Source organism: Suricata suricatta, chromosome 4 (assembly GCF_006229205.1).
Source record: "Suricata suricatta isolate VVHF042 chromosome 4, meerkat_22Aug2017_6uvM2_HiC, whole genome shotgun sequence".
Classification (NCBI taxonomy): Eukaryota; Metazoa; Chordata; class Mammalia; order Carnivora; family Herpestidae; genus Suricata; species Suricata suricatta.
The window spans coordinates 106,388,390-106,412,208 of record NC_043703.1 but is presented as its reverse complement, the minus strand read 5'-3'; the positions used below and the strand labels follow the sequence as shown (position 1 = coordinate 106,412,208).

Sequence of the window (23,819 nt, the reverse complement as noted above, 5' to 3'; positions counted from 1 at the left end):
TAACTATGTCACTGTCAATATTCTATTTGTTATATTGTACTATAGTTTTGTAAAATGTGACCATTGGAGGAACTGAGTAAGGGATAGACAGAATCTGTCTGTATTATTTCTTACAACTGCCTTTAAATCCATAACTGATTCAGAATAAAGTGTTTTTTTTTAATGCTATAAATATAAATTGGGTTAGGGGATTGGAAGAGATGAGAGGATTTATTTTATATGGGACAGTTAGGAAAGGCCTAGCTAATAAAGGAAGTAAGTGAATTACATACGAATATCTGGAAACTGTTAGAGGTATGAAGGCCCTGAGAGTATGCTTGGTGTGGGGACACCATTGTGGATAGAGTGGGGTGAGCAAGGGGAGAGGAAATCAGAGAGTTCTTAGAGATGGTGGTTGTACAGACAGATCATAAGTGGCCTATATAAGTCATAAGAACTTCCATTCTGAGTAAAATGGGGAGCTATGGAAGAGTTTGTTTTGTTTTTATTATTTTGAGAGAGAGAGAAAGAGAGAGAGAGAGAGCAAGGGAGGGGCAGAGAGAGGAGGAGAGAGAGAGACAGAGACAGAGAAAATCCCAAGCAGGTTCCGTATGGAGCCCAACAAAGGGCTCCATCTCATGAAGTATGAGATTATGACCTGAGCTGAAATCAGCAGTCAGAAGCTTAATCCACTGAGGCACCCCTAAGCTATGGAGGAGTTTTAAGCAGAAAAGTAACACGATCTAATTTGTGTTTTAAAAGTATTACTTCACTGTAAAAAAAAAATTGAGTGAGGGGAGAAGGGTTTGGACTACTGTGTCAGAGGAGGAGGTAATGAGAAATGGTGGTACTGTGAGTAAGTTTTGTAGGTCCAACTAATTGGATATTCTGATGGATTGAATGTGGGATGTGAGAGGAGAGAAATGAAGAATGGTTCCAAGATTTGGGCCTGAGAAAGTGGGAGAATGGTGTTACTACTTTTATGAGATGGAGAAAATGAAGGAAGAGCAATATATGACAGAAGCTTAGCAGTTTAGGTTTGGGCTTGTTGAGATGCCTGTAGACACCCCAGTGGAGATGTTATGTAGCCTATTGGATATGTAAACATGTCTGGAATTTGGGTAGGAGTTGGGCTAGATATATGAATTTGGGAGGCAAAAGCATATAGATGATATTTAAAGCCATGGTCTGGATGAGAACTTCAATGAGTGAGTATATGTAGACAGGAAAGAGAAGAGGCCTATGGAATGACACCTAGACACTTCAATTTTTCGAGGTTGGGAAGATAAAGGAGAACTTAACAAAGAATGCAAAGGACTGGCCACTGAGGTAGGAAGAGAATCAAGGGAGGGGATATTTTGAAGACCAAGTGAAGAAAGTGTTTTAGGAAGAAGAGAACAACCAAATAAGTCAATTGCTGCTGATAGGCAGAATGACATAAGAACTGAGATTTGTCCTCCATACACACACACACACACACACACACACATATATTTGCAAAAAAAAAAAACACCTTTAATGTAGATTAACCTTAAAATATTTCTTGGGGTGCCTGGGTGACTCAGTTGGTTCAGCATCTGACTCTTGATTTCGTCTCAGGTCATGATCTCAGTGTTGTGAGATAGAGTCCTATGTCAGGTTCCATGCTGGATGTGAAGCTGGCTTAAGATGCTCTCCCTGTCTCTAAAACAAAACAAAACAAAACAAAACAACCCTCCTGGGTTCCAGAGAGAATAGAGAAGTAAAACAAATTTTAGTAATTGTTTTCTAAATTAGACCATTTTATTATTGGTTAGAATGCTACTTTTCGGGGTGCCTGGGTGGCTCAGTCAGTTAAGTGTCCAACTCTTGGTTTTGGCTCAGGTCATGATCTCACTGTTCATGAGTTTGAGCCCTACATCAGGCTCCATACTGACAGAGCAGAGACTGCTTGGGATTTTGCCTTTCCGTCTCTCTGTGCCCTTTCCCTGCTCTCTCTCTTTCTCAAAATAAAAAAATAAACATTAAAAAGGGAAAAAAATGCTGCTTTTAATGGAATAGTCTCTCTCTCTCTGTCAATGTACTGGTCTCTTAAAAGGTACAGATACAAAAACTACAAGTGGGAGGAAGGTGGGATCCTGTGAGGCAGGAGTTTTGGATATTTCTGCCATGAGGGCTGAATGGTATATATACCACTTTTCAGAGAAAACAGTTTTATGTAATACCAAAAATTTACTGTTAGGCCACCAGGCTCCGTGCAGAGAGGTAACCTGCCCAAAGCCCTGCAACTTACATAAGTAGTAGAATTGGGATTTGAACCCAGGCAGTCTGGTTCAGGAGCCCAGGAGTTTCACCACTGCTCTCAGCAGATAAACAGAAATTGAGACAACAAATGGCAAGTTTTCTGCTTAGAGTTGCCTAAGCAGAAAGCAAAAAGGGAAGTAATTATAAAAACAACAAACTTGGATGCCTCTTAGGACCTTAGAGCAGGACCAGGGCAAGGTCTCTGGAAGGACTGTGAGTTGGTAATTCATCAGGAAACAGGTAGGGTGTTCTAATTCCCAAATGGCAGACTCCATACATGCTGCATGCAGGAAATGTTTGGGGCTTCTACAAATAAAATGTTTTATCTTCAATTATGTTCTTTTCCATTAATGTACAACAGCATAAAACAGGCACAAATAACGTATTAAAGCATAGACTTTTATCAAGTATAAGAGAAGGAGCACCAGCTTTGGAGTCTCAAGATTTGGGTTTTGTTGATTCATAAATGCTCATAGAAACTTTCAGGAGTGATGGATATGTTTTGTTTGATATATTTAACACCTTGATGGTAGTTTTAGTTTCACAGAGGTATATGTATGGCAGTTTACTGAAGTCATTTATACTTCAGTAAAGCTGTTTAAAATGTTTACGGAGGGCCCACAGTGCTGGCATCAGGCTATAGAGAGGACATAAGCAGAACCCCATCCCTCAAAGGGTTTTATTCAAGTGTTGAGCCCAGACATGGAAGCACTCAGGTCAGAGAGCAATAGCGGTTGCAACATAGAGATCATGTGCTGTGCCTCACTTTCCTTTTCTGTAATATCTGCTTGCTTACCTCAGACAATAAGGTCAAAATCCAATGAAAACTCTGTGTGATAAATGCTATAAAAACACAGGGAGTTGTTTTCAAAAGAAGATGATTCCTGTTCAACAACCAATTTAGAATCCTTGCTGAGCTATTTTTAAATAATGCCAATATAAAATAATTACTGAAGGTGTTAGTATCTATACACAAAATAATGAAGAGTTTTCAGACTTAACTTGCCATTATTATCATATTAATATCATTTGTGTGACTTTGAGTAAGTAACTTAACTTCTCTAAATCTTTTCTATAAAATGGAAATATTAAAATTGACCTCTAGCATCATTGTGAAGATTAAATGAAATAATGTGTTAACTGTTTAGAACAGAGTGATAATGAAAGATACTTCTGATTTAAATTTTTTATTTTATTATGTTTTTAATGTTTATTTCTGAGAGAGAAAATACAAGCGGGGGAGGGGCAGAGAGAGAGAGAGAGAGAGAGAGAGAGAGAGAGAGAGGGAGACCGAGAATCCAAAGTGGTCTTTGTCTGTGCTGTGGGACTCAGACCTAAAGAACTGTGATGCCATGGCCTGAGCTGAAGTCTGATGCTTAATGGACTGAGCCACCCAGTATCCCCTGATTTGAAATTTTTACAAAAATGTTTAGTTATTTGGGGTTGGGGGAGGGGCAGAGAGAGAGGGAGACAGAGAATCTGAAGCAGGCTCCCTGCAATCTGCTCAGAGCCCTTCTTGGGGCTCAGACTTGCAAACTGTGAGGTCATGATCTGAGCCAAAAATCAATGTCTGTTGCTCTGAGTGCCTGGGTGTCTCTGTCAGTTAAGCATCTGACTCTTAGTTTTGGCTCAGGTCACGATCTCATGGTTCGTGAGTTCGAGCCCCATGTTGGGCTCTGTGCTGACAATGTGGAGCCTGCTTGGGATTTTCTCTCCCTCTCTGTGCCTCTCCTTTGCTTGTGCATGGGCGTACTCTCTTGCTCTCTAAATAAATAAATAAATAAACTAAAAAAAGGAGGGGGTATGTAACCAAAAGCTTCTAGACAGAGGTGGATTTAATTTGAAGCAAATGAGGATTATGTATCAGGACCTTTACCAGCACAGGCTCCTTCTAAGGCTCAGTGAGGCTTCCTTTGTAGTGAGAAGAGTACATTGGTAGTCACAACCCTGTGAAGTGCTGCCCCCCGGGGGGTACCTGCCTCTGCTGTCTAATTCTTTTTCACTTCTTCTTCCTGTTTCTTCCAACTGCAAAAGGAACTTTAGACTATACCAGGGATCAGCAAGATTTCAGAACGAGGATAAAAATTATTTCTGTGGGAAGATCTCAGTATACCCCACAAATAGGTAATTCTTGCTATTCTATGTTACTAGTGTTGAAACCAACACCCAGAGATTATATGATCTGCCTCAAGTCACACATCAGCAAATAGAAGCAGCAGCAGCACCATAATAGAATCTGTGAGTCTTGTCTTACACCCCTGTTCCTAAGCACACGAATCTATCTCCTAAGCGACCATGAAGGTCTGCGCTGGCTGATCGTGCATAAACTCCAGAGGATGGTGCCACTGACCTTTCAAAACTTGTCCCATTCCTTGAGTAATTGATATGCCCTCAGGCTTCACTAGCTTATGACCTCAGAACAAGGCCATGCACCTTAATATCCAAACCACAGCCCTGAGTCCGTGAGGCTGGGGAGTCTTCCTTTGTTGAATACACATGCTCCTCTCCACTTCCCCCAAATCCATGGAGTGCTTATTACAAGGGTTTGTGATCCCCATCTGTCCCTTCCTTCCAAAGTGGCCTCTTCCAAGGCCCTGGGAGAACCCCTAGCAGTGCATTTAAATGGATGTATATTTTGGTAAAAGTTGTGAGTGTTTTAACTTCAATCATTTCAGATTTCTGTCTGTTTCTACTACTACTTTCGCTCCTTTATACTCTCCCTGTCTATGGAGGTATTGGAGTGGCTGTGGGTTTTTTTATAGGATCTGGCTAAGAAGAAAGTGTGTATGTAGATGTTGTGATTCAAAAATAAATTTTTAAAAGCACGTTAAGTTGAAAATACTCTGTTTTTAACATTTTAATGTCATATATTGACATACAATAGAGGGTTCATATTTAAAGTATACTATTTGAGGTATTTTAATTTACGTATAGCCTAAGAACCATCACCAAATCAAGATAATGAACAGACCCATCACCCTCAAAAAGTTTCCTTGTGCTTCTTTGTAATTCCTCCCCCTTGCTCTCTTTCCCATCCTTAACCACTGATTTCTGTCAGTTTAGTTTGCATTTTCTAATGCTTTCTATAAATGGAATCATATAGTAATATACTCCTTTTTGTCTGGATTTTTTTCACTCAACATTATTTATTTTGGGACTCATCCATTTTTTTTGTTTGTATCAGTAGTCTTTTTCCCTTTTAACTACTGTTGCATTCCATTTTATGTATATGTTGCAACTTCCTTATCCATTCTACTATTGAGACATTTGGATTGTTTCTAGCTTAGGGGCTATTTATTACAATCCTGCTGTGAAGATTGCATATAATTCTTTGTATGATCCTGTACTTGTATTCTCTTGGTTAAACACCTGGAAGAATGGCTGGGTCAGATGGTAGGTTTATAGTTAATTTTTAAGAAATTGCCAGGTTTTCCAAAGTGATTGTGATGAGGTTTTGCAGGATGATTGTGGGGCTTGTGAGGTCCAGAGCCAATGACCAAGAAAGAGTTCTTGAAGTCAAAAGATTTTATTAAATTTTATTAAAGCACAGGGACAGGACGGGCTGCCCCTGACCCTGTGGAGAGACTGGTTATATATTTGGGAGTCGTGGGAGGTAAAGTCCAGGGGAAGTTTCCAATGAGTTTTTCATATGCTAAAGAAGACTCTGGAGATACTTGGAGGCCTAGCTATTGTCAAGCTAAAGTTGTCTTAATGCTAAGACAGTAGGGAATTCCAGGAGAAATGCTTTACTTTGCCAACCTTAAGTGTTTGTTAATGAGCTGCAGGTTATAAGGAAATGTAATCTATCTGTCATTTCCTTCTGCCTTTGTTTCCCACAGCAGTTGTATCATATTGCGGTCCCAGTAGCAATGTATAAGAGTTCTAGTTGACCCATATGTTCTTGCTGATTCTTAGTATGGCGAGCTTTATATCTTAGCCATTCTAATAAGGGTAGCGAATCACTGTGATTTTAATTGATATTTCCCTAGTTGCTAATGATGTAGAATATATTTTCAATGTGCTTATTTACCAGCTTTAGATCTTCTCTATGAAGTGTCTTTTCAGATCTTTTGACCATTAAAAAAATTTTTTTTGTGCTGTTTGTTTTCTTATTACTGAGTTTTTAGAGTTCTTTGTATATTTTGGATATTCCAAGATTTGGTCTGACTCCTTTTAGCCAGAATAAAGCAATCACTATGAATGACAGACTACTTCCAAAGCTGATTACTGTGTCTGAATAATGCTACTGTGGGACACCCCCTGCACCAATCTGCAATGTAGTTCAAATAACACTGGGCCAAACTTCTCTGTATGGGAAAATTACTCACTGTGTTTTCCCTCTACCCTCCCTCTACTACCACACTTCAATGACATCAGATGTGTGGGTTTCCCACACATCAAGCAATTCCCTGATGCCAGCTAGGTATCCCACAATTTAACTCCAATTTGACACTGTCTACTTGGGGTTAATGTCAGATCCCACAGAGTAAGGGCTCAGTCCCACAAGACTGGCCACCCCCTGCTTCAGATGCCAATCTCAATTCCTAGGTTGTCATCTGTACTTTTGACTGATCATCTCTAAATTTCACATCATATTCCTTGGGTTTGATAATTTGCTAGAATGGCTTACAGCACTCAGAGAAATACCTAACATCTCTACCAGTTTATTATAAAAGCATATGAAAAAGGATACAGATTAACATCCAGATGGAAGAGATACCTAAGGCAAAGTATAGGGAGAGGGGCACAGAGTTTCCATGCCCTTGTCACGTGTGCTGTTATACCCAAGATTTCTTTATCGCCCCCAGAAACCAGAGACCGCCAGGGAGGCCGAAGCACACATGCAAAAGCAAAGGGCTTTATTACAAATTTAGGCCCAGCCAGCCTAAACTCGGGCTCACAGACTTACTGGATCCACGTGGAGTGAGCCCCGAACAAAGGTGGAGTAGGACTTTTATGAGTTTGGGAAGGGGGAGTTACAGGAAATTGTGACATAGGTACAGTGACCCAATCATAATGGTACAACAGTATTGGCAGCAGCTCTAACCATACGCACTGTTCAGAGCGTTCGTTACTTTTGGCGGGACCCAATTACAACATTTAGGGTATCTTTGAAATTAACCAATTACAGAGCGAGTTCAGGGTCTTGTTTGGTGACTATAGGGTTAACTTTAACACTAGGTAACAGGGTCTTACCTAAAGTTCCCATCTGCAGGACTCACCCTTAGGAATGTGGGGAGAGGTAGCTGGCCTTTCCTGATTGGATACCGCAGTGGTCTGCTTTTGCCCCGGGTAATGTATAACCGCCAAATGGCCAAATGGTTCCAGAGCGACTGACCTTAGGCCTTCTAGTTTAGAGGGGAAACAAAGCCTGTCATGGTGTCTGCTAGGTTCAGACTCGTGTTCTTACAGTGCCACCCTCCCAGTACCTCTATCCTCAATCCTCCCTGTGTTCAGCAAGCTGGAAGTTCTCTGGACCTCATACTTTTGGGACTTTTATGGGGGCTTCATCATGTAGATTGATCATTAACTCAATTTCCAGCCTCCTCCTTTTAGAGGATGGGGGGTGGGATGGGGCTGAAAGTTCTAAGTTTCTAATCATGGCTTGGTTTTTCTGGTGGCCAGCCCCAATCTGGAGCCCACCAATCATTGCCTCATTAGGACAAAAGATACCCCTATCACTTAGGAAATTACAAGGCTTTTAGAAGCTGTGTGCTAGGAACCGGGGGCAGAGGCTAATATATACATTTTTTGTTATTTCACACACTCTAAGTCCTTTTCACAGCTTTTCTTCTAGTGAGGGGGAAAGAGAAGTTCAGACCTGCATGTTAGCCTGCCTACAGTCTAGTCTTAAAATTTCCCATGAGCAAAAGCTTGAACAAAAATACCTCTGGAAAGAATCATCACTTTCAGGGAAAGTCCAGTCTACATAGGCAATTAGAAAAACAAAAATCAAAAACAGCTCTCTTACTCGGAAAGCATATAGTCCTGCGAATAATACTCCCATTTTGTGTCCCTGAAGGAAGGGACATTTTAAGTTTTCAGATGATTTACAATTGCCTGCACTTGGCTTCACAATGGTCTCCAAGAACAATAGATGGATTCCTGCTTGTTGTTTACATTTGGCATGTTCCATTTTGACAACTTTTCCCCAAAGCATAGATTTTCATATCTACTTTTAGAACATTTGTAATAAATATTGCTTCTTCAGCTTCTCAAAACACTAAACTTACTTATCCAGTAGACACTGAAATACATATAAATATGTATGGGTGTGTATATATATGCACATGTATATACTGCTTTATATACATGTTTATGAGTTACAGGTGTTCCATATAGATAAGTATATATATTTGCAACTTTCCCTTCTAAAGAACTTCTGGTTGAGGAGGTATCAGGAATCTCTCGATCAATGAACAAGCATTTTGGAGGTTCCTAATGCTCCTAAATGTGTGAGATTAGCATCTAGCTATTTCCAAACACTGGTAAAACTGATAAAGGAGGGAGGGAATGACCATAAATGGAGCCAAGAAGTGGGTGGCAGAATGGTCCTTCCATCCTAAACTTGTCCTTGCTGCTATAACCTTTAGTTATGCAAAAACAAAGGTTTTATAGAGGGGCATAGAATAGGAAATTTTATTGCAGAATTTTGAAAGACTTTGGAAACTAAAACCAAGTGAACCAAAAGAATTTTAAAAATCCCAATTGTTTACAGTACATTTATTATAGGATCAAAAAGCATTATATCGGGGTGCCTGGGTGGCTCAGTCGGTTAAGCCTCCGACTTCGGCTCAGGTCAGATCTCACGTTCGTGGGTTCGAGCCCTGTGTCGGGCTCTGTGCTGACAGCTAGCTCAGAGCCTCGAGCCTGCTTCCGGTTCTGTGTCTCCTTCTCTCTCTGTCCCTCCCCCTCTCATGTTCCGTCTCTCTCTGTATCAAAAATAAATTTTAAAAAAATTAAAAAAAAAAGCATTATATCTCTCATTATCCTCAGACTGCCTGTCCTGTTGTCCTATTCAATATAGCACTATCATCCTCCTCATTATCATTATCACATAACTCAAGTATTGATCTTACTTATTTGCATTAATCATCTGCCAGGCACCAAACTACATGCTTTATACATTTTATCTTTCAGTAACTCAGAAGAGCCCTCTGTGTTAGATATTATTATCCCTTTTCACAGATTAAAAAACAAGCACAGAAAAATTAATTTCCTCTCAGTCACAAACTAGTAAGTGAAGTTAAAAATCAAACAGATCCACTGAACCAGAGTCATGCTCACTTACCATACTCACTCTGTCACTCAATAATTAATATTTGTAGAAGCAGATTTACGATGTACTAGTTAAGCTTAAGTTGCAGGCCACTTGAGTTATACAACTCTCTTCCAAAGCCTTGGGTGTGGGGGTCCCTAATGATGTGTTCACATGGCCATGTGCCATTGTAAAATGAGCTGTCAGTTAAGATGCTTTTTCTTTTAACTCCTCTTCCCTTATGTCATGAGGCATTGGAATGGCTGTGGAAATTTTTATACTAAATTGAGGATTTGGGAATACATTTAATTTGGGTTTTGTGTGATATTTATGTAGTTCACAATCACTTTTGTGTACAGTTGAGCCATTGTTATCTATGTTGGTGTAGGACTGGCTTTTAATAGTAATACTCCAGACACTGATTGTACCAGCTCACCTGGGGTTGTGACACTTAAACTAAAACAGTTAAAAAGCGGTGGGGGGAATCAAAGAAAATGGAATTAGAGAAAAATTAAACTAAAAATTTTTTTAATGTTTTTATTTATTTTTAAGAGGAGAGAGAGAGAGAGAGAGAGAGGCAGAGCGAGAGGAGGAGGGGCAGAGAGAGAGAGGGAGACACAGAATCCGTGGCAGGCTCCAGTCTCCGAGCTCTCAGCACAGAGCCTGACACAGGGCTTGAACTCACAGACTGTGAGATTATGACCTGAGCTGAAGTCGGATGCTCAACCAACTGAGCCACCCAGGTGCCCTTACATTTTTTGACATCTCAAATTAAACTAATATAAGAGTTCATAAGTCTTAAAAGTCACCATTAATGAAATTAGGTAACAACATAATCTCTAATACATTTTAGGGAGATTTTTATTAAATGGTTTATATAAATGAGCATCATTTTTCTGAGTAATGTGCTTATATAAAGTGCCTCATTCCTCTGTGGTGCCTGATGAAGCATAAATTTGATGAGAAAGAACCCTGGCATATGATCACATGTGATGTGGGATGAATTTATAACATTGGCCCTCCCAGTTTGAATTGTCAGATGAGTAGTGAGAGATTTATCTGGCACATACTTAATGAAACATTTGTCAAACGAATGAGCAAATGAATGAGTGAGTGAATCATTAGATTTATTAGGGTTTATATACCATTGGATTAACATGATCAAGACCCCTTGGTTCGAAAAGGCTCAGTGATTTACTTCCTAACGTTCAGTGGCAGGGTGAGACAAGGACTCAGGTTTCCTGACTTTCAATCCTGCGCTCTTTAACAAGATTTCAGATTGTGAATATTTTCTAGAGGGCTTTAAATAATCTCTACCAATTCCAACAACTAAAGTACCTCTTTTATATCTGAGAGATTGTTGTTCAATAGAAAAGGATTCTTAGAAAACCTAAGAACGTAGACAGTGGTTGTTTTAAAAATGCTTCATGTTATCTGACCTGGTTCTGATAAATAAGATGCCAGAAGAGTCTTGGAGGCTTTTTAGATCAAGGGGTTTGAAACTGAGGGTCTTGGCCTATTAGTGGTTAGTGAAATCAGTTTAGTGGCTGAATTTTTTTTATTAGAATAAAAAAGAAAATATCAGATTGTATTACCACGTGGTAAGGAACTAAGTATTGTTTAGGAAAAACTTTTTATGCACCTTGTCACAATATAAAATGTTCTTGGTTTTGATTTTTTGCTGTGGATGATAGTCAAGATTTTAAAAACAAAAAACAATGAGATGTGGTAGCCCAAGTGCAGAAAACAGAATAAGACTGTAACATCAGCATAATATGAATTTGGGAGGAATAAGCTTGGGGGTGTAAATGTAGTTTTTGGAGCGTGAAGGGAAGATGAGGGAGAGGGACTACCACAGTCAGGCCAGCACTTAAATGGTACAGAGAGGAGGAAAATCTCAGAGCCCGTGTGGTATGACTGGAGGTCCAGGTCTCAAGGTCTCTACATAATTGGTTGGAGACACAGGAGCATGGGAAACCTCTCACTGGCTGCAGATTCAGCCTGAGTGTGGTCCTGTAATGGAATCTGATGTGGACAGGCTTTCAAGGGGCCAGTCTAGGGCAGAGAATCTCACTGGACTTACGGGAAGATCAAGGTTGTTAACTTGAGTTGGTTAAGCTCCAGTTACAAGTATAGTTGGGTTTATTCAGTGTTAGATTTTGAAGTAGAAGCATGAAGGGATGTGTCTATGGAGTTGTGGAAGATCCTTTAGGCAATGGAGTGGGGATAGGCAAGGATGATACAGTGGGTTTAAGAAGTTATCACTATTACCTATTTTTCTTCAGATTGCTTAGTACATAAGACAGCTATATATTTATAATAGTATAGTGCTGTATGGAATAACATCCAAGTAGAGTAGTGGTTATGACAGTGCCATATCCAGTTTTCATTAGCATTTTCTTAATGAATCTTTTTCCATTCCTTTATTTTTGACATTTCTTTGACATGTTGTTTTAAGTGTGTCTCTTATAAATAGGATATAGTTATTTTTATTTAATTAAAAAATATGCCAAATGCTAAACAGTATTTTGATTAGGACGGTGAATACCTGTCAAGATTCAAATATCTAAAATAAGCAATTATAAGAAAATAAATTAAAATGTTAATTATAGAGCTGGTTGGTTGGCTCAGTTGGTAGAGCATGAGACTCTTGACCTCAGGGTTGTGAATTTGAACCCCACTTTGGGTGTGGAGATTACTTAAAAATAAAATCTTAAAAAATAGGTTAATAATAGGGGTGCTTAGATAGCTCAGTCAGTTAAGTGTCTGACTTTTGATCTCAGCTCAGGTATTGATCTCAGGATCATGAGTTGAAGCCCTGCATTGGGCTCTGTGCTGGGTCTGAAGCCTGATTCTGGATGAAAACAAGTAGTTCACCACGTAGTTTGAAATATAACTCAGAAATCTGAGTTATAAAATTACAGTTACTAGAATAAATGACTGCAAAAGGAAGGAAGGGTGGGAGCAAATAACACTATCAGATTTTATTAAACCAAATCCACATTATTAAGGACTTGACATCTACTAATTTAACTGAGAAGAAAAAATAATAAAAAGATATGAAAAGTATAAAAACTGTAGCTATTACATTTATACAAAAATACAGTTTTATGATTCCACTCTCATAAAGAGTTAAGTGTAGTTTTGTGCTTATTGTTTTTCCTTGTTTGATCCAGTAGCAGGATAGATTTGGGTTGAATATTCATGCTCTTTTACCTGATCCACTTTGTCAAATTGTGAAAAAGGCTGGCTAAGGATCAGAACCAGGAAAGTCACCTGGCCCACAGTAGCATCAAACTTGTGGGATTACAAGCATCAGATAACTTCTCTGAATGGACCCACTACAAATAGCTGTAAATTATTATGCACACTGTCATTATTCCAGCAGCTGTATTTTCTGTTCTGATTGTCTTTACAGAGAATAAATTTCTTCTCTGTTTCAGTGTTAACAGAAAGAGGGTTAAAATTGGGTGGTCAGTGTGGTTAAACATGGACTAACCCAATATGGGCAACAGTTACCAAATAGATTCATTTTCAAATCCAATATTAGGCAAAACGTAAAACTCATAATTATCATATTTCCAGGCAAAACAGAAATACTTTGTGGGCTATAATGAGCTAATTTGAACAATAGCATTTAATAATATATCAAATGTTCCATGTAATAGCCATGGTTAATTAGTATATGGCAATAATTATGCCAATGATATGGAAACACCAAGATAGTATCTGAACGAAGTAGTAATCATATCAGAAAGGACTTAAGAGATAACTTTATCAGAAATCATGTCATCCAACTTACTAAGAAAATGATTATTGTTGAAGTTGAATGATACTCAGAGGTTCTATTTTCCCTACATTTGTGTATCTTTGAAAATCTCCATTAAAGAAGTGATAAGCAAATAAACAAACAAAAGTGTGGAAAACCAAATCACTGTTTTACTTCTGTAGAAGTAAAAATAAAGCTTTAAGTGACAGGTTATTGAAAAATTGAATACTACAATGAGTGTCTGGCCTTTACCACAAATCAAATTTATATTTATTAAATGTTTCATACTGATTTTTGTATGTTTATGTGTGGGCTTCAATGCTCATGAAATATGTGGTAAGTTTCAGAAAAATGTTTTGATAAGGTGTATGCCACAATATAAATGTCAGGTATTTATTTTGAAAATAGCCAGTGGCCAATGCCACTGAAGCTGATAAAGGACAGCATGGTCTTGTCATTTTAGTAACAGATCCTAAGAAATGGGCTGTGATTTCAGTTTTGCTTACTAAAAACAGACCAATCCACTCATTATTTAAGTGACACTTGATAAGGGTTCAACACCGTACTGGAACAGTGTGATATAACAGTTATGGTAAAATGGTAGATCTGGAATTACACATGGGCTAGAATCCTGGGTTGGCCAATCACATGGTTGGCCATGTGATTTTGGGCAAATTAACCTAAACTTACTAGATCAGGTTCAATTTCCTTTTCTCTAAATGGGAATAATGATAGCTAACTCAGAGGGTTGCTGTAAGGATAAAATGAGATATAGCCCATTAGGTATATAGAACAGAGTCTAGCATGTAGCATGTGTAGTAAACGGTGGTTAGTATTATTTTTTAAAAGTTTATTTTGAGAGAGAGGAGAGGGAGAGCATGAGCAGGGGAGGGGCAGAGAGAGAGAGAGAGTAAAAGAGATTGAGATTGAGATTGAGAGAGAGAGAGAGAATGAGAATGAGAATGAGAATCCCAGGCAGGTCCCACACCATCAGAAAGGAGACTGACGCAGGGCTTGAACCCATGAACTGTGAGATCATGACCTGAGCTGAAATCAAGAGTCAGACACTTAACCAACTGAGTCACTCAGGCATCCCAGTGGTGGTTATTATTATTATCTATCTGCCCCACTGAATATGATATATTCTTTCCATGGTGGTAAGTAGAATATAAACATATTCATAGTGGTAAGTAGAATATACACATAGAAATATTTTTTTCTGTTGCACTAGGCATTCTAAGATAGACCATGTATGCAGGACAACCAAGCTGTTGACATGGGCAGTATTATTCAGATACAATTTCCTTGTGTCAGCCTATCAGGCTCCTGTATTTTTGGGTATCTAACATCTAGGTGCCTGCAGCCTTTTGAGACTTGCATTTTGAGGAATCAGCCAAGTAGGAAGCTGGCCTGCAGAAACCTTGTTCTGCCCTCTAACTTTGCACCCACCATCTCCACAGCTGGAATGCTTTTCTAGGCACCCTTAATTCCAAATGATCTGAGGCCAGGCTTGCCCCTGGCATCATGACAATTGCTCAGAGCTCCCAAAATCAGATGTCACCATTCCTGTCTTACCCCTCAGATCAGAGCACCTCTCCTTACATGCCAATGTGTGGGTGGAGTTTAGCCACTATCCCTTGGCTTAGGTATTAAGACTTCTATACAACTTTCCAGCTAAGAGAAGATCTATCTTTTCAATTAACTGCTTTCCCACTGCTGTCTTCTCCCAAGCTGTTTCCCACACATCCCAACCTATCCTAGCATGCTGCATGACACAAATAAGTATCTATCCTGTAGAGGATATTCACTGTTTGTTGAATTGGTGTTCATGTTAATGATGGGGATGGGAGGATATTCAGCTGGCATGGGCATAGGTATGGGTAGTTCTGTAAGTAATTATTTTTAATGTTTATTTTTTAGAGATGGGTGGAGGGACAGAGAGAGTAGGAAACAGAGGATCTGAAGTGGGCCCTGCACTGACAACAGAGAGCTTCATGCAGTGCTTGAGTCAGGAACTGTGAGATCATGACCTGAGCCAAAGTCAGATGCTTAACCGACTGAGCCACCCAGGTGCCCCAGTAATTGTATATTTAATACTTAGCACCAGACTTTATCTTGATGTCTTTATAGTCATTTTGATTATCTGAATGTCATTCTCTAGTATATTCCTGGGAAAGCCACATGAAAACAACATTCCCTGATAGCAATTTTTTGTGCCCTTTATATTTGAATCAGTTTTGCCCCATAACAGTCACTTCAGACTTCAGTGTCTCAAACTTCTCAAGTCCCTGATCATTCCCATCCACCCTCATTGGCAATAGCAAACCTCACCTCCTACCTGATAGAGGTAATAGAAGCCCCACTTTCTCAATATAAAACATATAAGCCTGCGTCCCTCCTTCCTCTTGTGACAACTGAGAACCTACCCTTATTGCTCTTTAATGTTAATCCTTCTTTGTTTAGATTCCATTCCCTCTCTCTTTCTAAGGAACATTACATTGTCAGTTATCCTTTTATATCCTTGTATGTTCAAACTCTCTCTCTTTCTCCTGATTAGATCCTTCTTATCAAGTTTTAAATACATTCAAGTCATCCCCAATTAAAAAGATTTTTAGGGGCATCTGGGTGGCTCAGTCGGTTAAGTATCTGACTTCAGCTTAGGTCGTGATCTCATGGTTTGTGAGTTTGAGTCCTGTGTCGGGCTTTGTGCTGACAGCTCAGAGCCTGGAGCCTGTCTTTGGAATCTGTGTCTCCCTCTCTCTCTCTCTCTCTCTGCTCTTTGCTCACTTACACTCTGTCTCTCTCTCAAAAATAAATAAACATTAAAATTTTTAAATATTTATTTTTGAGGGGGTGGGGCAGAGAGAGAGACACACACAGAATCCAAAGTAGGCTCCAGGCTCTGAGCTGTCAGTGCAGAGCCTGACATGGGGCTTGAACCCACAGACCACAAGATCATGACCAGAGCCAAAGTCAGACACTTAACTGACTGATGTCCCCAGGCGCCCCAAGTCATCCACAAATTTTTAAAAAGGTCACTCAAGGGGCATGTAGGTGGCTCAGTTGGTTGAGCATCTGACTCTTGATTTCGGCTCAGGTCATGGCCCCAGAGTCATGGGATTGGGCCCATGTAGGGCTCCTTGCTAAGTGTAGAATCCGAGATTCTCTGTCTCTTCTGTCCCTTCTCCCCATGCATGCTCTCTCTCTCTCTCTCTCTCTCTCTCTCAAAAATAAAAAGTAAGTAAAAAATAAAAAGGTCACTCAATCCCACATCCCCCTCCAACCGTCATGTTATAATCTCCTTCCCTCGTGGACACACTTTCTCAGTGTGATTTGTACATGCTATGTAGCTGCTATGGGTGACTTCTCAATATCTATACCCCCTGTTTTCTACAGAAACTGGTTCTGTTAGTCAGACTAAAGAGCTACATTTCCTGGCTGCCTTTGCCCTTATGCTAGGAGAAGCCATATGACACAGTTTCGGGTAATGATAAATAAGCTGAAGTCAACTGAGGATTTAGAGAAAATTTTTGCTTTCCTGGTTTGGGCACCAGAGCTTTTCCCTTGTTATTTCTTTCTCTCTCAAACACTGGCGTAAGAGTTAGCAGCTGTCTTACATGCACAATGGGGGAAAAGCCATATATTGGGGATGTTAAAGCATAAAGAAGGACTCTAAAACATTGATGACATCATGGAGTCACTGTACCAGACTTAACAATCTCCCTGTCTTTTTTGTTATATGAGGAAAATAACCTAATTTAGTTAAGCAATTGTCATCAGATTCCATTACATGTGACCAAATGCAATTCCTAATCTATACTTTTGCTCCCTACATTTAAAAAAATTTTTTTAAATGTTTTTTATTTATTTTTGAGAGACAGAGAGAGACAGCGCGAGCAAGGGAGGGTCAGAGAGAGAGGGAGATACAGATTCTGAAGCAGGCTCCAGGCTCTGAGCTAGCTGTCAGCACAGAGCCTGATGCAGGGCTTGAACCCACGAACCACGAGATCATGACCTCAGCCGAAGCCGGACGCTTAACTGACTGAGCCACCAGGTGCCCCTCCCTACATTTCTTCACCTTCTCCTCACTCTCAAATTATTCCATTCTCGCTTCTGGCCCGTCATTCCACTGGGCTCACCAGTGACCTGCATGTTGTGAAATCCAGGGGATATTTTCTGTTCTCGTATTTCTTGATCTCTCAGCAGCATCTGACTCTTGGCCATGGCCTCCTTTTTGAAACAGTGTCTCCCCATGGCTTCCATGGCCAATACTCTTTCTCTGTCCCCTTTGGGAGTTATTCATTTTCTTTGAGCCACCCTCGCTGCCTTATGGCCTCTACGACATACTGTGGCCTTAGCCACATTCTCTTTCCTCTGTCATGAATGCTTTCCTTACTTTTGCCAGATTAGCTTTCCTTATCCTTCGGTTCTTCATTCATTCTTCACTTCCTTTTTTTTTTTTTTTTTTTTTTGAGAGAGAGAGTGCAAGTGAATGAAAGAGAACCCAGGAGGGGCAGAGGGAGAGATAGGGGGTGGGAAGGAGAAGGAGAAGGAGAAGAAGAAGAAAGAGAGAGAAAAGCAGGGCTCATGTTTTAACTGAAGCAGGGCTTGTTCACTTGAAGCAGAGATCATGCTCTCCTGATGTGGGACTCGAACTTACAAACCATGAAATCATGACCTGAGCCAAATTCAGATTTTTAACAACTGAGCCACCCAGGCACCCCATTCATCACTTCCTTAGAGAAGCTTCCTTTGGCCTTCTTGTGAGGTCATATTTCCTTATTGTATATTCCTTCAAAGCCCTTATATAATTACAACTTTACTTTTTTTAGTGCAACTCTAAGTAAGCTGTTTCCCTCAGAATGTAGGCTCCATGAAGACGGGGACAGCCTATTTTTGTTCATCATTGTATCCTGAGAATGCAAAATATTCACCCAATACATAATATGTACTCAATAATTAGTTCCTGGATGTATCAATGGATGAATGTATAATTATATGGTGATTTATTTGTTACCTCTTTATGGTCTTTTCCCAGCTCCATAAGAGAAGGAAATATATCTATTTTGTTCTCAACTATGTATGCATTACCTAATATATACTGCATGGTACATAATAGGAAACGTTAAAAAACTTTAATAAATTAAAGAATGAAAGACATTCCAGGAGAGACATTCCAATAGTTCTATCTCTAACATTTCAATGTTTGGATATTATTTTACTATCTTTTTTTTTTTAGTTTATTTATTTATTTTGAGAGAGAGAGAGAGTACAAGCAGGGGAGGGGCAAGAGAAAGGAGAGACAATCCTAAGCAGGCTCTACAATGTTGGCATGGGTTGAACCCATGATCTGAGATCATTACCTGAGCCGAAATCAAGAATCAGTTGCTTAACCAACTGAGCCACCCAGGCACCCCTATTTTACTATTTTTTGATAAAGTTTTTGTTTACGAGAGAGCACCAAATAGCTTTATTGTCTTCAGAGAAAAGTCTTTTGAAAAATATCTGCTAGCATGTTCTCCTTACTATATGTCATGCCTAAAATAGGTTGTCTATAAAGATCTTGAATCTATACACTTCTTCCCCTCTTCATTGCCACCACTCTAGTCAAGCTCACTATCATATTTCCCTTGGACTACATTGGACCACATACTTTTCCTTAAGCATGATTTATTAAACTGCATGTAAATTTAGTTGGTTCCAAGTTTTTATTGTATCTCAAGGTCAAGGATCATATCTGTTTGTTATCTCCTAAAAAATATAAGTACATATGGCACATACATAATTTTTCATTTTGTTGTGGCAAGAATTATTTCTTTTCTACATTTGACAAAATATTTCATTTACTTAAGAAAAAGAAGTGTTTTCCAACTAACAATAGATCTTTGTTTTCAAATGACCAAACTGAAAATATTCAAAAAAAGCCAATGACCTTTTAAGTCCTCCTGCATCCCTGCGCCATGAATTCTTAGTCATTGAGGTACCTAAGATGTTAAATGAAGTTGACAAGAAGAGTAATTGATGCAGTTGTGACGGACTTGAGAATGACCCTACCACTGTAGTCAGCATATCTGGATCCTGCCATTTCTCCAAGGTGAAGCACCTGTCTTTCTTCCTCAGATCTTCTTTCACTCTTAGCTCTGATGCCTCAATCATTATATATGTCTAATAAACATACATGCATACATATGTCTAATAAACATATACATATGTATATGTATGTATATGCATATGTGTATATGTACATATATATACACGCATATATATATCCCTTCTCTCCAATCAGCCTGGGAAAGATACAACACATATCTTACACATTATTGTATCCTCAGGATCTAGTACAAAGTCTTATTGGTATAATGTTTTGCTGCTGCTGCTTGCTTTCTTTTTGTTAATAAGATTTACTGAGCCCTTACTATTGTGCCAGACAAAGTGTTATGCTAGTAAGTGCTATTATTGTCCCCTTTCACTGATGAAAGTTTAAATAACTTGCACAAGTTGTATAGCTAGTGAGCAAAAGACACAGGATTCAAACACAGTTTACCAGATTCCAGAGCTAGTGCTTTTAATCACTAGGCAATCCTGCCTCCCTGAATATTCATGGGTAACAAACTCCAACTGGGTTGCATTTGCTCCTAACTTTAAGAAGGCACCAGGTAATCAGCCTTGCTTGACTAATCAGGAGCCTTTCAAGTTGTTTTCAAATGAAGTTGTAAGTGTGCAGATAATTAAGGAAGAGACCATTTTGGATATAGCAGGAAGGCAGGGTGTGTGGAGGCCCGCTTTGACATTTTGAAGTGCATTTAAACATATACCTCAGGGCTATAAAAAGTCACTACCCTGAGACTGCAAAAGTATTAAAAGTCAATTTGCCTTATTAGTTTTTTTAAGATAACAGTAAATGACGTCCTTTCATCTCTAGGGAAATCCTTCCCTAAAGCTCCAAGTGTCTTGGTGATTGGGATGAGTAAGTTGGCCTTCTTTGTTTTCATTTATCTACTCTCTGTCCCAGAGGGTCAAAGAAATTAAAGCTTTTTTTGTTGAAGTTTCTAGCCAGTTAAACTGGGAGCAAGAAAAGCCATGCTAGCATGATAGTAGAAAGCATTTAGTAGCATTCCAACTTAATGATGGAAAACTAGTCAAGATTATTATTTTTAATCTCCTCATCTAATTGACAAGTTCAGTTAGTACTCTTCCAGTCAGGAAAAAAAAAACCAAACCTTTATGAAGTCTTGACCATTGATACTTTAACTAGCTTACCCTTATGTATTTTGAGTGAACCACTGAGTTTCCTTGAAAGCTCCAGAGAATAAACAGTTGCAGAAAAGTCCAGGAGTAAGATAACCCAGAGACTTGAACCAGCAGCAAAATAGAGTTTCTCCAAATTAGGCATCAGGAGTAGCAGTAGATAAGAGGAACTGGTAACTAGAGATATCCTTGTTATTCTCTGGGCTACCATCATGCTGGCAGACGCTTAAACTAATTACATTTACTTGTGAGTTCTCCGAAGGGAGTGACTGCATTGCAGCAGGGTCATTTTTCATAACTCACTACTTTGCAGACAAGTTTCTATGACCTTGTGAAATATTTGACTTCTGAACCTCAATATAAGTATTAAAATGCCAGCATGTTCATTACATATCCCAACTACCAAAAAAATGAGTTTTTCTATTCACTGCAAATAGAAACTCCAATATTTATGACTTATTAGAGCATACAGTCCTCATTTTGAAAGACTTAAAGCCTCTAGGATGTATTTATCCAAAATTAGCTTCCAGTAACAACACTTTGGGATATCCCTGTTTTGGCAGCATCTGTAGCCAGATCTGGTTACAGTTAATAAACTAATGCTAGAGCTGCTGACCTTAGGAAGACAGGTGTCCTCTCTAACACAGGTCCATATTCTGGTCAAGATAGTTACTTGCTTAATTAAATTGGCCTGAGGCTTGGTCTGTTTGCTTGGGTGTATGGCCAGAATTAATGGAGTTTGCATCTCTTTCCCCAATAATTTGCTCTGTAATTAATTGAGCATTACATTTCTCTAAATAAATATTTCATGGCTGACTACATAATACTATTAATTAATCTATTAATTAGTCCAATGTATATTGAATTCCTACTATGTGCTGAAGTACTTGGCAGGTCTTGGAGGCACAACAATTAATGACAAGGAATCTCCACCAATAGCTCAACTTAGTAGTCCAATAATTACTTAAGGATCCAGATATTCTATCTGCAAAGCCCATTTCAGGTCTTATCTCCTCATTCATTCATTTAGGAAAACTTTATTAGGTTCCCTAAAATGTCAGGCACTGGAATAATGAAGAAGAGAATATAGTCTTCATCACCAGGACCTTCCAGTTTACTTGTAGGGAGAAAAGCAAGGTAGACAGGACCAGATCATGGAAGACATTGTAAGTCAGGCTAACCAAGGAGTATGGGTTTTATCCTCCAGCAGTGAGAAGAGCTATGAGACAGTCTTAAGGAAAACAGAAGGATGATTAAATTTGTATTTTAGAAAAATCAGTTTGACAATGACAAGGGAGATGGACAGTAAGGAAGAGTTGCCAGAAGGAAAGAAACTAGAGAGGAAGAAAAATCAAATTCCACAGCAATTGAAGATATAGAAATGACAACATTTTAGTAACATATTGAATGTGAAAACTAAGGGAGAGGATAAAATCTAGGATGACTTCTAATATTCTGGTCTGGATGTTATGAGCAGCAGGAAAAGGAGGCACAGAGTTAGTAGAAAAATGAGTTCAATTTTGGTTTTGTTGCAGGTGCCTTTGAAACATCCATGTGTCAACATCAAGTTTGCTGCTTCAAGAAAGAGGTAAGGGCAGGAGGTAAGGATTTAGGAGTTATTACCTTATAGATTGTAACTGAAACATAAGTACAAATGACATTGCCAGTTCTGTAGCCATCCCATACTACTCCCTGGTCTCAAATACCTTGTACTCATCAAGCATTAATTTTTTAATGAATTTATTATTCATTGTTTCATTCCTTCACTTGGTTGACTAATATAGAAGACACTCCAATATCATATGACATGAAAGACTCTGGGTATACATAGATAAAAGATTACCCTAAAGGATTTCATAACCTGGCTATTCGTTACATACTGACTAATTCTCTAATTCTGTGTGTGTCTTAAATCTCTAAGAACAGTATAAACTCTCAAAATTAAAGACACTCTCTTTGACTCCTTTAAAAAAGGAAACCATGGGGTGCCTGGGTGGTTCAGTCAGTTGAGTGTTCGGCTTTGGCTTCGACTCAGATCATGATCTCACGGTTCATGGGTTTGAGCCCCATGTCAGATTCTGTGCTAGCTCAAAGCCTGGAGCCTGTCCTCAGATTCTGTGTCTACCTCTCTCTGACCCTCCCCTGCTCACTCTGTCTCTCTCTCTCTCAAAAATAAATAAAACATTTACAAAAAATTTTTTAAAACAAAACCAGAAAGGGTGCCTGGCTAGCTTAGTCAGAAGGGCTTGCTACTCTTGGTCTTGGGGTCATGAGTGCGAACCCCACAGTGGGTGTACAGTTTACTTAAATAAAACTTAGGGGTGCCTGGGTGGCTCAGTCTGTTCAGAGTCGGACCCATGATTTAGACTCAGGTCATGATCTCACAGTTTGTAATGTTGAGCCCCACGTTGGCCTATGTGCTAACAGCATGGATCTTATTTGGGGTTCTGTCTGTCCCTCTCTGTCCCTCCCCAGGTCGCCTGCATGCATTCTCATGCACACACGCTCTCTCTCTCAAAAATACATAAACTTAAAAATAGATAAAACTTAAAAAAAATCTCCATAAAGACTTAGCACAGTTCTGCTCATGGTAGATGTTTAATTGAGTGATAGATTACTTTTTTTTTAATGTTTATGTCTTTATTTTGAGAGAGAATATGTGGAGAAGGGCAGAGAGAGGAGAAGAGAGAAAATCCCAAGCAGGCTCCACACTGTCAGTGCAAAGCCAGAGGTGGGGCTGGAATTCACCAACCATGAGATGAGGACCTGAGCTGAAATCAAGAATCACATGCTTAACTGACTGAGCCACCCAGGCACTCCTAAATTACTTATTTAAAAACATAGACCACTTTATTTATTTTAAAATGGTTTTGGAGGGAAGAGTTCTGACTAGAAAAGCATTAAATTTTAATTGTAAAAAATTGAAAACATAAAGACATTTAAATTAAAACATACATTAAAAACATACAGAAAGTAATAATCATTTTAAACATATTATCCAAAGACAACTATTAATATTTTATGTAAAATATTCTTAATCTTTGTTCTAAGTATAAAAATGTGGATTTGTGAAATTTTTGGTAAAAGAGATCACATTGAACATATTTTTCTACCACTCTTCATTTACAAATTCTATATCATGAACAAAATCCTATGCCATTAAATATAGATTTTCAATATTATTTATAAACTGTTTCATTGTATTCCATTGTTGTACCATAATTTATTTATTTATTTATGGTCCTACACTGATGGACACTTAGGTTGCTTCCCAATGTTCAC

General features: G+C 38.9%; 2 long non-coding RNA genes across 4 annotated transcripts in view; one reads left to right on the top strand and one right to left on the bottom strand.

Moving 5' to 3' along the window:
- LOC115289859 overlaps positions 1-23,819 on the bottom strand; it is a 40,517-nt gene that overhangs the window by 13,345 nt on the left and 3,353 nt on the right. The gene's annotated exons all lie outside the window — the stretch shown is intronic.
- Positions 1-23,819, top strand: part of LOC115289860 — a 31,831-nt gene that overhangs the window by 7,040 nt on the left and 972 nt on the right. The window contains exon 2 of one of the 2 annotated variants that reach the window (XR_003907841.1): positions 22,073-22,125. This is a non-coding gene — a long non-coding RNA (uncharacterized LOC115289860). Of the gene's footprint in view, positions 1-22,072; positions 22,139-23,819 lie in introns of both variants that reach the window. The other variant, XR_003907842.1, reaches the window with a different exon arrangement.